General features: G+C 39.7%; 1 protein-coding gene across 6 annotated transcripts in view; it reads left to right on the top strand.

Moving 5' to 3' along the window:
• Positions 1-14,617, top strand: part of LOC147002716 (uncharacterized) — a 90,225-nt gene that overhangs the window by 32,287 nt on the left and 43,321 nt on the right. The window lies entirely within an intron of this gene.

The following is a 14,617-nucleotide window of genomic DNA, read 5'->3' as shown; positions in this document are numbered from 1 at the left end:
TCATGTGTTCAATCTAAGAGAGTGAAACTGTGTTCTGTTGAGTTGATTGTGATTTCTTAAGTGGTGACTAGGAGCCACCTTCCATGGTGGGTGAAGCCAGCTTAATAAAGTAAGCACCCCAAAGCAAATTGCATGCTAATCTTTGACCATGTGACCTTTTTTCACTCAGCTGAGCTAAAGGTCACTAAGTTCATGCAAATGGGAGCTTGGGGCAGGGAGAGGGGGCAGTAGAGTGAGACAAGACTTAAGCTTTTCTACCCAAAGACTGAGGGAAGTTCTCCAATGGCTGGTTAAATGTGGATGAATAACATCCATTTGCATCCATGCTGATTATATTTTTAAGGAGGTTAGATCTCTATGTACGAATCACCTGGGAGAAACGAGTGGAATATTGGCACACTGCTGGGAGAACTGAAGTCCTAAGATATGGCAGGTAGCTGGAATGAGACCATTACTGTCTACGAGTAAATCAAAGTTTCCTTGGCTGCTGTCCAAAGACACAGCTACTGAGGTCGGTTTCCCAGATCTGGGAGTAGCACATACATGGGTGCCTGCCGTCTTACCTTGGAGTTTGACAGGCAATTTGTTCTGCATCCTGTAAGTTTTTGCAGACTAGGTCAAATCTTAGGAATGAGTATAGCAGAAAAATAAGAGAACCTTTCCCCAAAGTTTTATAAAGCAATTGAAAGCCCATGAAGGCCCGATACTGTGACTATGCATAGAATCTTCTCAAACGTATGCGGTCCCTTCTGCTTCAATAGTTGGACAGCTCCTCTAGCCAATTCAAGGGTGACAAAGAATTTCTATTTATAAATATTCCGTAGGGTCCACAGGGAAAGTTGGAAACACATTTGTTTTCCAAAGTAAGGGTTCGGGATCAATAAGTTAAAAAAATAGTTCAGAGTTATTTCTCTGCTTGCCTAGGGCAGCACTGCCTCAGAGATAGCCTACTCCATTCAGAGAGTAGACAAGGCCAGCTCGGCTGTACTCTAGAGTACTAGATGACTTCATCTTCTGCTATCAAGAAGAGGCCTTACCTTTGGTTTTTGGCTTTCAAAATAATTTTTCAGGATAGTTATATGTAAGGGCAAGGTTGGGGATATATCATGGGAGAAATCTTTCAAAAAGATTTAAATGTCTTTGTTTTGGGATCAAATAGTTGAGTTAAATGCAGCATAGCATACCTGTTATGAGAAGGAGTAATTAGAGAAGGCGGTATCCTATAGCTAATATGGTTCCTATGGGCCCACTAGGCTAAGTTAATGAACTTAAAGCTAAAAAGATGTACCGTTGCTGTCTAATGTTGCATAAAGATAACAGTCCACCTTGATCTGGTTCTTTTCTCACTATTAATCCCAGTGGCCCACAATGCAGGTCAAATACCTATATCTGCAAGCATACTTCCTTGTGAACCATTTTCTGCAAGTAATGAGATAGGCAGGGGAGGGAAACCTCAGTGTTCGTGGGTGCCACCCCAAAGCAAGACATTTTAAATGTGAAGTTCAGATTGGTTTTTTTTTTTTTTTGGAAATATACATTTTTGCCTTCCAGATTTACCACACGCCTTTGATCATTCAAAACAAAACAAACAAACAAACAACAACAACAACAAACCACTTCAATGTGATTCTCTTTGAGTAAAGCTGGTGTTTGAGATGGGCTTGCCATATCCTCCGCCTCTGGACTCTGTTAGACCTTTGTTGTGTGCCACCTAGGTTCCCAGTACACACTCCAGTTACTCAAGTTTAGAAAATACAGACTAGAGAAACATGGAGCTGTGACACATGAATTGGCAACGGGGAAAGCCTTGTAAATGATGGTCAATGATCAGAAGACATTTCGTACCCAGAGATTATAGGTGACCATCCTCATGAAGTATAAATGGGTTTTCGGTGAATTTGCAAAATTGTATTGAACTACCATCAGTCCTTCTGGGCTTTAGGAGGCTGCGGCTCTGTGGTCAGCAGCTTAGAGATAAGGGAACTCTTGGCTCCCCATCACTAACTTTGACAAATGTTCGACACTTCAAGATTCTATTCTCTTTTTACTTTTTTTTCTTCTAAAAATTAACTGCTACCTTTTATTTCTTGGTTCAAATTCTATGCACATAGATTTCGTTAAACTAGAAGAATGAAAACTGGGGATAGGGGGTTCTGGCTTCCTTGGTATGGGTCTAGATCATTTGGTATGTGTGTGTGTAATCCAGTATATGTATATAATCCAATATGTGTCTGTGTGTGGATGTGCACACATGAGTGTGTGTATGTGTTTATGTGTGTATGTATGCAATCCAAAGAGAACCCTGCAGCTCCTGTTAGTGCAGGCATGTACTGGTTAAACTAGAATTAACTTGAGTGTTTGAATCCCTGCCCTTCTAGTCATTACCTCTATGAAAAGTTTCTAAACCTGCTTCTCTAGCTATAAGATGAGGATATTCACCCCCACCCCCATACCATGGCAAAGGAAATTAAATGGTACAGTGAAACCAAGAGCAATGCTTAGTGCATGGTGAAAGGTCAAAAGCCATCACTAGTCACCATTCATTCATTCAGCCGCCATTTCCTTCATGCCTGCACACACACATATAACCCACATACACGTTTTCAACACAACACATTATTATTCAAAGCATGCTGGCTAATCTTCAAGGGGAGTCGTGAAAAGGCACTGCTTGCCATCAGCATTGGCATCTTCCAGTGAGCAGGTGCATCCTTCACTTACTTAGTCACAGTGCCCAGTGCCCTGTCTCTCCGCTACTCTTTGCGGGCAGGATCCTTTCAAGTTAGAACCTGCATTTCATCCACACAAAGTTGTAGATGTGGGGAAGCACTTGCTGTAGTGCCCATCCAAAGGTCATTGACCTCTTATCGGGGATCAAATACTGAGCTGAGGAGATTTCGGGCACAGTCAGCAGCTGGAGAAATTATTCTAACTGTGAAGTTTTTGCCTGTGTTCTGGAGAGGTCCCCAGAGCTGGGATGGTTAACTGGGCCAAGAGGTGAGGTTAGTTCAGCGGCTGAGGGTGCCTGCTGGGGCTCTCTGTGGGGTTTGCCTGTCATTCTCAAAGGTATCCTCTCTCTAAGCCTGGGGCCATTTAGGAATGACTGTCAGCTTTTCCATTTTCTAAGCCCCTTTTCATTTAGGACTGTGGGTTTCCAAATCTTGTTATGCCTTAGACACAAGCTATAGCACTTTGAACAGTTTTCCCAGTATTATTCTCGTTGGTTGGCAATGTCTGTTTTTCCTACCCATAACCTAGCCACGTATTCTGTCACTCTTTCCCATTATACTTCTCTCCCAAAGGTTTGTATTCAAGGTTGAAAGTTTTTCATGCATACAAAGGGATTTCTGACATTTTCTTCTGAAATATCCCCCAGCTTCTTTGTCTTTTATGCAGCCTATAGGCAGGTTTTAGGATTTGAAGTGTTCTAGCTTAAGGTACATCTTCACTAGAGGTTCATGTTTCAATAGCTTTGCCATTTTTCTTGGATAGTATGCACTAAATGAACAAATTCTAGGGTAGCCACTGGTAGCTTTGCTACAAGATGCCACAGAAAAGCCCTTCCAGTTAAAGGGGAGAATTTGCAGGGAGCTAATCCTATCTACTTTGTACTCCTTTCCTTCTTTGTCCTTGGGGGAATCCACTTTGTAAGAACCAGTCAGATCATTGCATTTTGTAAACACCAAAGTGGTGCAGACATATTGTTCTCAGCCTTTTTAAAGATGCTGTGTGGTTTTGATCTCATTGCTCAGGAGGCAGAGGTATGTGTGTCTCTGTGAGTTCAAGGCTAACCTGGTCTACAAAGTGAGTTATATTCCTGTCAGGACTACAGAGCGAGACCCTTTCTTGGAAAAAAATTTTTTTTTCTTATCAGTTACCTTCTTAAGGAGTTTTGTTCTAACAAAGGTCTTAGAGAGATGCAGTTTATTTGGTAGTTTGTAAAAACTATATAAGATTACCTCTCCTTAAATGCCCCCTACCCTTGTTGCCCAGAATATCTTTTCTGGGGAATAGTTTAGCCTATAACATAGCCATCAATACCTTCCCTAGGATTCTTTTACATCATGTACAGACATCCAAGAAGAGAATATTCTCAAAGGTAGACAGGACAAATGTCCAGTTGTGAACAGATGGGCCACAACAGGGTCCAAAGCATTGTACATTGCCTGCCCAGGTTCAGCATCCAGTTCAGCTCACTTTGAAGTTCGCATTAAGGCCACAAGACATGCTATTTTCTGTTCAAGTGAGAAAAGAAGATTGCTAATGTCTATTGAGTACCTAGTATACATGAGATACTTATGATAATAATCATTACTATATAGCAATAATAATGATAGTAGTAGTTATAGCTAGTTTGAGGTGTTTTAACCTAGTACTAAATAGGCACTAGTTTATGCAAGTTGTTTAGGTTCTTTGTCTAACCTGTGACATTTGTATTATTGTCTGTTATGCAATTAAGGAAGCTCAGACCAGTGCTTAGTAAGTATGTCCCAAGGATTTTGCTATATGGATAACATTCTGTGTATTTAAGGGTTGAGGTCATTGAACATTTAGCTCTCTTGTCCATATGGCCCATTGTGGAAGAGCTGGAATTCATGCGGTCATTCGGCACCACACTGGCTTTGCTAACAGAGATACCCAGGGAGGATTTTCACTGCTGCTTGTTATTGTTTGTTTGTTTTTTCTTTTATAAGTCACCAAAAATTTACATATTCTTCAAACAGAATATGAAGTTACTAGAAAACAAAAATGACAGACATACAACACAAAAACATTCCTTTTAGAATTGAATCAGAGCATATGTGTGTGTATGTATATAGATATAATGTTCTTTTATTTTCTAAAAAATTCATATATATATATATATATATATATTAATTATGTTTTCTCTCCCCCAATTCCCCTCACATCTTTTTTACTCAATGGGAAAAGGTCTTTACCAATTATATATTTGATAGAGGGTTAGTATCTAATATCTATCTATCTATCTATCTATATCTACATCTCTCTTTCTTTCTCTCTCTCTCTCTCTCTCTCTCTCTCTCTCTATATATATATATATATATATATATATATATATATATATATCTTGAACATCACAAAAACAAGTAGTCCAATTAAAAAATGGCCTATAGAATTAGGCAGAGAGTTCTCAAAAGATGAAACAGAAATGGCTGAGAAAAAAAAAATTAAAGAAATGCTCAATATCCTTAACCATCAGAGAAATGAAAATCAAAACTAGTTCAGTATTATTGTCTGTTCTGTAGTTGAGCAAATTGTATCTTACACAGGTCAGAATGGTAGTGATCAATATCACACATGACAGAACATGCTGATGGGGATGTGGGGAGCACTCACAAAGGAGCACTCATTCATTGCTGGTGGGAGTCGTACAGCTACTATGGAGATCAATGTGGCAGTTCCTCAGGAAGCTGAGATCTACTTTAAGATCCAGTTATAACAGTCTTGGGTGTGCATAAACCAATTGGACTTCTAAATATTAATAGCAGAGGCCATATATAACACCTGAGTTATACCCAGGAGGGAGGAAATACAGTTAGAAGTCTCTTTTCACACTTTTTGTATTTTTTTAATCTATCCAAAATTAAATAGAATGTCTTAATAATATACTCATAAGACTTAAATTCCTTTTGTGTGGGATTTGCCTAATATTAAAGCCCACTGTCTCAGCACTCTCATAACCAAAGATCATGGCCCCTATGAAATGAGTTCCCTTGAGAAAATAGAGATACCACTATATTGGAGGTATGTTCCTTTACACTCTGGAGGTCAGGCTCACTGTTGTGTGGATTAACTAATATCCTTTCCCTATGCATTTATGGAGATTCAATAAATTAAAAAAGGGGATAACAATGTCCGAAAAACAAACATTGTAGGTTGTTTCTACAGATGGGAGAAGTCCTTTCCCTCTGTGCCTTACTGGACTGAACAAGACATCTTAGCTCCTTTTCCCTTTGTACATTACCCTTAAATAAAATCTCAAAGTAATATTCAAGTACATAGGAAACCATCTCTCCTGAGGTATGGAGGGTGTGGAGGTACTAGGGCGTGTACCAATGTTGATTGAAACTGTAGAATTATGTACAGAAATCGATGAGAAGTAAAGGATGAGTCAAAGTCCCGTGTTTAACCAACAGCAGAAAAATGCCCTAGAATTTAAGATAAAGCTTAGTTTCATTTGACCTTGCTCATTCTTCTACGTATACCACAGATTTCTGTAATGTGTTAGTGGTATCCATGCTGGCCTTGAGAACCTTTCATTTCCCTGTTTCTGTTTGTTTTGTTGAGACAGGCTCTTGCTCTGTTGACTAAGCCTTGAAGTTGTAGAGATGTTTCTCTGCCTCTGCCTCTGCCTCTGCCTCTGCCTCTGCCTCTGCCTCTGCCTCTGCCTCTGCCTCTGCCTCTGCCTCTGCCTCTGCCTCTGCCTCTGCCTCTGCCTCTGCCTCTGCCTCTGCCTCTGCCTCTGCCTCTGCCTCTGCCTCTGCCTCTGCCTCTGCCTCTGCCTCTGCCTCTGCCTCTGCCTCTGCCTCTGCCTCTGCCTCTGCCTCTGCCTCTGCCTCTGCCTCTGCCTCTCCTTAGTGAGTGCACTGTTTAAAAAGTTAAGAATTCTCTCTTTTCTTTCTGGACCCAATCTAGCTTGCAGTTAGCAGTGTGGACTTAGGTTTTTAATTCTTTACATCCCCCCCACTTGTTTTTACCTTTTCTTTTTAATTCTCTAACCTACAGTGCTGAAAATGGGAGAGATCTAATTCTATTGTGAGATTTAATCTGTGCTTCAAACTGAGTGTACACAATGATATTCTGATCACGTTATGATTATGGGACACCCAGTCTAGGTTAACACCCATCATGGTTGGGTGTTAAGGTCTCTGAGACACAACTGTGCACAGTTGATTTCACCACCATAAATGAGTGTATGGTGGTTACAGTACTCATAGTGATCACTATAACAAAAGGATTGACTGTTCCTCTGAGTGTGAAAGTGACAAAGTTGGGTGGTTGGAGTCAGGAAATGCTTCAGCCAAGGAATGACATTAAAGCCAAGTGATGAAAAAAATTAACAAGTTGTGGATGACTGCTCACGGATTCTTCAAGCATACCTCCCCCATCCCCAGCCTGGACCAGTCTCCCAGCACAGTGGTGGTGTTTATGAAATTGTTCTTATTGTTTTCTTGCATCTCTACATCATGTTCTGTACAATGGCTGAGAGTTAGTGTGGTGAAAAGCAAACTTTACCTATTTAGAGGTAACGTGATTACCACTTATGATATGCCAGATAATGTCAATTTACTTCTCATTTCAAACACTCAGGATCTGCTGGTTAATTTTATCTCCTTTGCTTTGACCAACTATTCAGTAGTTAGTATTGCCTAAGTATTAAATGGAATTGTAGCTGGCATGTAACTTAAAATCCCACAATCCTATGTAGATTCCATTGAAAGTATGGAAACCAAGAAGGGGGGGCTTTCATATAGAGAAAATGAGTTAGTAAATAAGATAACTTGAATTCTCCCTTCTTTATTTCTTTTATAAGAGGATTTCAGGGGCCTGAGGAAAATGTGGTGCAGTGATTGACTATTCAAAACATCTTGGGTTCCATTTTCAGCACTGTAGCTTAGAGAATTAAAAAGAAAAGGTAAAAAAGGGGAGGGGATATAAAGAAATAAAAACCTAAGTTCACACTGCTAACTGCAAGCTAGATGGGATCCAGAAAGAAAAGAGAGAATTCTTAACATGTACCTACCTGAGCCATTGAGACTAGCTGTTTGTTTCTCAGCAAAGGAGGCATGGGTGGATTCACACAGAACTGAAGAGTCATTTATAAACACCAACACTGCAGGAAATGCCAGCTGACATGTGAAGGCAGCAAAACTCTGTATATGTCAAATGGGAGGCTGGGTAGATGTCAGATGTCGGTAGTTCGGTTTAACACGTAGTCCATCCCCACCCAGAAAGTCACATGTTTCACATGAATAAAGCTATGCACAGGATGGTGCTGAACAGTCCCTGTGCATTGTCAGCTGTTCTTCATCCATAAAGATAGGCTGCCACCATTAAAACAGCATCGCCTTTAAAGCAAAACTTTGGCCCATGACAGCCAAAGCTTTTTTAAGGTTTCAAGTTAAATTATGAATTCAAATACTAAACAGCTTGGTATGGGTCAAGGTGAAATGCACACACAAACACACATACACACACACACACACACACAGAGAGAGAGAGAGAGAGAGAGAGAGAGAGAGAGAGAGAGAGAGAGAACATATGAATTATAACAAGTTGACTATGCCCCTAGGGTATAGATGAGTAAAGGAGAGTCAGTCATATATCACCAATCATTTGAACTAAGTGTCATATTAATAAATGATATTCTTTGGTATACAAAAAGAACTTGAGGCTAGAATACTGTGAGGTGTGGCTGGCAGACTTGATGTTCCTTTTCACTAGGCAGCTATGACATTTTTTTCACTAAAACCTGCTTACATTCTCATCCTTTTTTCTCCCTCATCTATAAAATTTAATGCAACCCTCAGAGCCAGACTTGCTGACTTCAGAACTGAGTGCGCCACTCCCTTATTAACAAATTCAGGCAGCAATTCATGAACAGCCTCAGAATCCAAATCAGAGCCTTGCACAGTTCCTTGGACTTTCTTGTCACGTGTTCTACCTATCACTTTCTTGTCACGTGTCCTACCTATCTGTTCTGCTCCATATTTTCATGTAAAACTGAACCTTCTGAAACACAGTTTTTTTCTTAGTTCTCCACTCTCACCAGTTCTTTCAAACCACACACGCACACACACACAAACACAGACACACATACAGACCCCCCCACATATACACTCACACACACATACACACACACATACCACACATACATACATACATACATACACACACACACACACACCTATACTACTTGTGGTTATTTTTCATGGAGTTCTAGAAATTTTAAGCTGAACAACAAATGCAAGTCTTGTTAATTATTTATTCCCTATCTTACCTTAAGCTACCTTGAAGTCAACCTAAGTACCCGATTATAAACATTAGACACTTACCAGTTATTAGGCTTTACCTTCATTTTAAAGACCAGTTTTCTTAAAACGTACTTCTTAATTTATGTCAGCATTTACAACATGGCCCCAGCCATGAGTCCCTTGACCCATAGTCTAAAAAAAAAAAAAAAAAAAATGAACAGGAACAAGAGGATGTGTACCATCACACAGTTGAAACTTTGCTACCCTTGTGAGTTTTAAGGGATCAATAGAACGAAAGAACATGTCAATGGGTACAGAATGAAGCAAAAGGGACATATCAGGAGTTATAATATGGAAACCAAGCAAAAAGGCTGTTATGCTGAGAGGGACCCTGGTGTCAAGGGTTAGTAGGTTACAAGAAGTGGAAAAGATAGGCAGAAGTAACATCAGGCTTTGGTGAGAATTGAGGACACTTGTGGTTCTCTCAGAAGGAGGGAATTGGTGGAAGGGATGGAGTTCTGGCATGGCTTGAGGAAACTGAGTCAGCAATGGCAGGCAGCTTACAGTTTCTGCTAGTCTGATGCTGAAATAAAGGAAGGAGAGGGCATGGTAAGTACCAGGGATGATAAGACCAAAAAGATGACACCATTTGAGAAAGTGAGGCTTCTCTAGAGAAAGGTTCTTACAAGGAAATGGAAGAAGAGTCATACATTACCTACATAGCTACTTAGAACGAGAAGAGGGTCTTCTGAAGAAAATAAGAATCTCTTCCTCTTCCAAGATGGGAGGAGAGAAGATACATTTGTCAGTGAGTAAATTGAATCAGATATCTACCTTTAGGGCTCATTGATCCTCAGGTGGTAGGAATCAAGATGGCCGTCATATCCCCAACAAGATCACTACAGATATGTGTGTAGCATCTGCTTTGAGGACCAGGGCAGAGCAGGGAGTTGAGGAGAAGCAAGTGATGGCATTCCCCAGAAGCAGTATAGTGCCACACTAAGACCCAAGGCCATAACTCTGTGGTGGGAGCCTCTAGACTGGACGCCATTTTTTTCTCAGCCTCATTAAGTAGCTTTGTCTCAGAAGTTGAGAAGAGCTTAGTCAGTTTATGCACAGTAAGATGCTCATTCAGAAGTACAGCAAAAGGACAATGGGACAAAAATAGACATACTAGAGGAGTGAGGCATGGTAAGCAAAGACTCAGCACTCAAGGCTTATTCTGATTGTCCCTGTTCTAGTCAGAGGTGTAGGCAGAATGACTTAATTTACTCCAAGGCAGCTTTAAAAGAAGGCAAATATTTAGAAAAGAATCAACCGTTTTCTCTCTCTCTCTCTCTCTCTCTCTCTCTCTCTCTCTCTCTCTCTCTCTCTCTCTCTCTCTCTCTCTCTCCCTCCCTTCCTTCCTTCTTTCCTTCCTTCCTTCCTTTCTTTTTTCTTTTTCCTTTTCTTTTTTACCAGACTCTTCATTGTGTAAGGCAGCATCGGTGAAGCAAAGCAAGTGTCTCTGGTTGAATTTTCCTGAGATTTTATAGTTAAATGAATTCTCAGAAACTTCAGCCTTTGAATCAGGTTTTAGCCAGAGGATCATCAATCCTTTATAGTAGCAGCTATCTCTGCAATTGCTTGCATTTCTCATTCTATTTAGTTGGTATGGGGTAATAAGGGTGAACCTCTGGGGAGAGAGACAGACGATCCTTGAGTTTCTGTTCTGTTGTCATCTGAAGTCAAGCCTTTGATTTGCTGACATCGAAATTTGCTGGTCTGCCTTCAAGTATAAAAAGACTTTCCATTAATATGTTCTGTGGGATGTGATACAGTGTGGGGTATGCTGAACTCACTGGTCCCATTCTGCTGTCAACCACTTAAATCAAAACACAGCACTTTGCATCTCAGAGTCTCGGTGAAATATGCATTAAAATACCTGTGTTTTCCTCTAGATTCAGACTGAGATTCCCAGCCACACAGAGAAAAAGAATGATATAATAATCCTATACTCACAGGTGGACAATCCAAGTATCCTTTCTTCTGTGCCTCTTTCTTTCCCAGCCTTCTACTGAATCCCTTCCTTCTCTTTTGCTCTCCCCCCACACACTCACTGACTGAGGTCTGGTTATTCTGAATAGTAAAGTCAGGCATACTTCCTTACCCATCATTCCAGTACTTTTTGTAGGTGTTCTTACCGATGCAGAAGCTGTTCCATTGTGTTCCTGATCCACTCACATTCTTAGCCAGTCAACTAGTATTTTTTGAGAACCTGCTATGGTGTAGATATCCTTCTAGCTTCTGCAGCCACTTGTGAGCTTAAATGACTCTTTAATGCTTTTTTTTTTCTTATCTCAAGCTACTGGAGTTTTGTTTTTCTTTTTTTTTTCTTTAATATTTTTATTACATATTTTCCTCAATTACATTTCCAATGCTATCCCAAAAGTCCCCCCATAGCGCCCCCCCACTTCCCTACCCACCCATTCCCATTCTTTTGGCCCTGGCATTCCCCTATATTGGGGCATATAAAGTTTGCAAGTCCAATGGGCCTCTCTTTCCATTGATGGCCGACTAGGCCATCTTTCCATACATATGCAGCTAGAGACAAGAGCTCCGGGGTTCTGGTTAGTACATCATGTTGTTCCGACAATAGGGTTGCAGATCCCTTTAGTTCCTTGGATACTTTATCTAGCTCCTCCATTGGGGGCCCTGTGATACATCCAATAGCTGACTGTGAGCATCCACTCCTGTGTTTGCTAGGCCCCGGCATCGTCTCACAAGAGACAGCTATATTTGGGTCCTTTCAGCAAAATCTTGCTAGTGTACGCAATGGTGTCAGCGTTTAGAAGCTGATTATGGGATGGATCCCTGGATACGGCAGTCTCTAAATGGTCCATCCTTTCATCACAGCTACGAACTTTGTCTCTGTATGGAGTTTTGTTTTTCAATTTGGCTTAACAACTAGACTACAGTGACCTGAAGAAGAGGGTCATGATTTCTTTAGTTAAATCCCTACCATCTAGTATACTGTCGATACAGAATGGGTAGTGAGTTAAGGTTTTTGGATACGTTCATCAGGAGATAGTACTTTATTAATATCTATGTATACTTATTGCTATTGTGAGACTTACAATAAAGGACACAGATTGAGGGGTGAGCTCATGTAACTCTCCACAGTGTTCAATATGAAGAAGTTCATTTAGCTGGATGCATCTTTTTTTTTTCCCTCTGATGTAATAATGAAAGAAACTTTGTAATTCTGGAGCAAATTTCTAGTTAAACTTTCACAAGAAGCATTTTATGAGAGTGCCAATAATTAATGAAGGTGTTATGAAATTCTGGTATTAAAAAAGAATGCTCATGAAGGCTCCCGAGGAAAGGAGGTCTTCGGTTCTCATAGTTACCATTTACGAAGCGGTTTCTGTGAGTCACTTGTTTGTTTTGAAATTGAGCAGGTCATAAAATGGAATGAGCATCCACAGATAAAGATGGACTATCAAACCCTGTTACTTAATAAGAAAATTTCTGTGGTCATTAAAAATGCTTAATGCATTGTGTATCAATAATATTATTCCTTAAGAGCCGGCTCTGCTGTTTCTCTCCGTGCACAGTTACCCTGTCTAAAAGGGGGCATTTTCACCAAATTGGCAGTTGCTTGAATTCCTCTGTTAGACTCTCCTTAATCTTTTTTTACTCCGTGAGGTACTTGCTGCAGAGGAATAGGCGAGATCAATATTAATCATGAATGTTCATTCTATGTGACATCCACCAGTACCACAGTTGAATAAGAGTCAGGTAAGCTTCTTCAGTATAATGGGGGCAAATGTTTAAAATTTTAATTCATCACAGATCTATTGCATCATTTCCATGAGACAAGCATGCAGGTTTTTAAATTTTTTTTATTTAATTCAGGATTTTCTATTTTATTGTTTGATTTTGTGGAAATTCTCTCTTCATGAGGACAGATATAAATTATTCAGAAAAGTCTTTCTGCCCTGCTGTCTCTCCCACCACCTGCCATGCCACTAAGAAAGATTGCATGAACTAGTGAAAAGAATATAGGGATATGCGGAGTGTCACCATAGTCACGCATTTGAAAATCATTTAACATTATTGAAATTCAACCTGACCACGTGTTATTTAAACAACAGAATTTTCTAGTTAACTAAATTGAATAGAAGTTTTTTAAAAAGAGCCCAAAGAGTTCTAATTAATAGTAGCAATTTTGTCTCCATTTTCTATTCAAGGAAAGACTGTTTTGATTGTACCATTATGCTCTGTGCATGCTTTCTAATCCCAAATTAATATCTCAATGAGGATTCATATATATATATATATTCATATGAATATATATTCATATATATATGTATATATATATATGAAATTTAAATTCTCTAAGACACCTGATCTTGCATGTTTTCAATTATATTGGTCAAGACATAATATCTGTCTTACTAATGCCTTAGTTGACTTCTGTAGGAATGGGTGCTATTTAGAAATAACTTATTACAATAAGATTAAAAGCAGATTTAATTAATTTGGGAACAGGGGTATTTTAGGGGGAGCTGAAAACTTATAGAGCAGAGGCTCTCAACCTCAGGGTTGTGACCCCTTTGAGGGTCGGATGACCTTTTTACAGGGGTTGCCTAAGTACCCTAGAAAACACAGGTTCTTAAATTACAATTCATAGGAGTAGCAAAGTTACAGTTGTGAAGTAGCAACACAGGTCAGGGTCACCACAGCATGAGGAACTGTATTAAAGGGTCACAGTGTTAGGAAGGTTGAGAACCACTGTTCTACAGTGTGACACATACAAATAACTGACTCCATTATGGGTGCCTAGCCTAACCAGGCCACTCCTTTATGCTTAACTCCCTAAAACCCCCTACCATTCATGTATTTTAATGTAATATTAGCTATTGGAACACTTCTTCTAAACCAACAAGATGATATTCAGCACACCCCAAACCTTTCTTTAGATTCTTAAGGACCAATTTTCTGAGCAAAGACTATGAGGAACCTGGTGTGTCTATAAGTAGTAGGTAAAAGAACTTAATAGCAGGTGTCCTGCAAAGACTCAGGAGAAATCACACTTGATTTAAACCTCTGATTAACTAATCCAAGGGCCAAATAATATATCCAGATTCTGAACTCACAATGTAAGACTAGAATTAATGGGTAGCTGTTTTTAAAAATGGCATATTTTTAGCTTAAGACCAATAATCTTGTACAATCTTGTAATCTTCTGATCACAAGCGTCATTCTGCAAACAAGATATCTAAGGAAAGTGGATACCAACTTCATCTTTGCTGAAGGTAGTTAAGTAGAAGTCAGAAGATTAAAGTCAAGGATATGTCCAAGTACAGAGTAGGTCTAGTGTACCTGAGAATTTATAAGTTTCTAAGTCCATTTTTGACATATAATGCATAGTTTCTCAAAATTTAGTAAAATAATTGATTGATTAGTTGATTTTGTGTATATTGATGTGTTCGCATGTGTTTACATGCATGCATATCCTTGTAGAGGCCAAAGGATAATTTCAGCCTTACATCTACATTTTTGTTTGAGATAGCATCACTCACTAGCTTAGAATACATCAAGCAAGCTAGGCTGCCTGACCAGTGAGCTCCCAGAAT

This window comes from Mus caroli, unplaced genomic scaffold (genome assembly GCF_978045245.1).
Source record: "Mus caroli unplaced genomic scaffold, Mus_caroli_1 scaffold_9, whole genome shotgun sequence".
Taxonomy (NCBI): Eukaryota; Metazoa; Chordata; class Mammalia; order Rodentia; family Muridae; genus Mus; species Mus caroli.
This window is presented reverse-complemented; position numbering and strand designations above follow the sequence as displayed.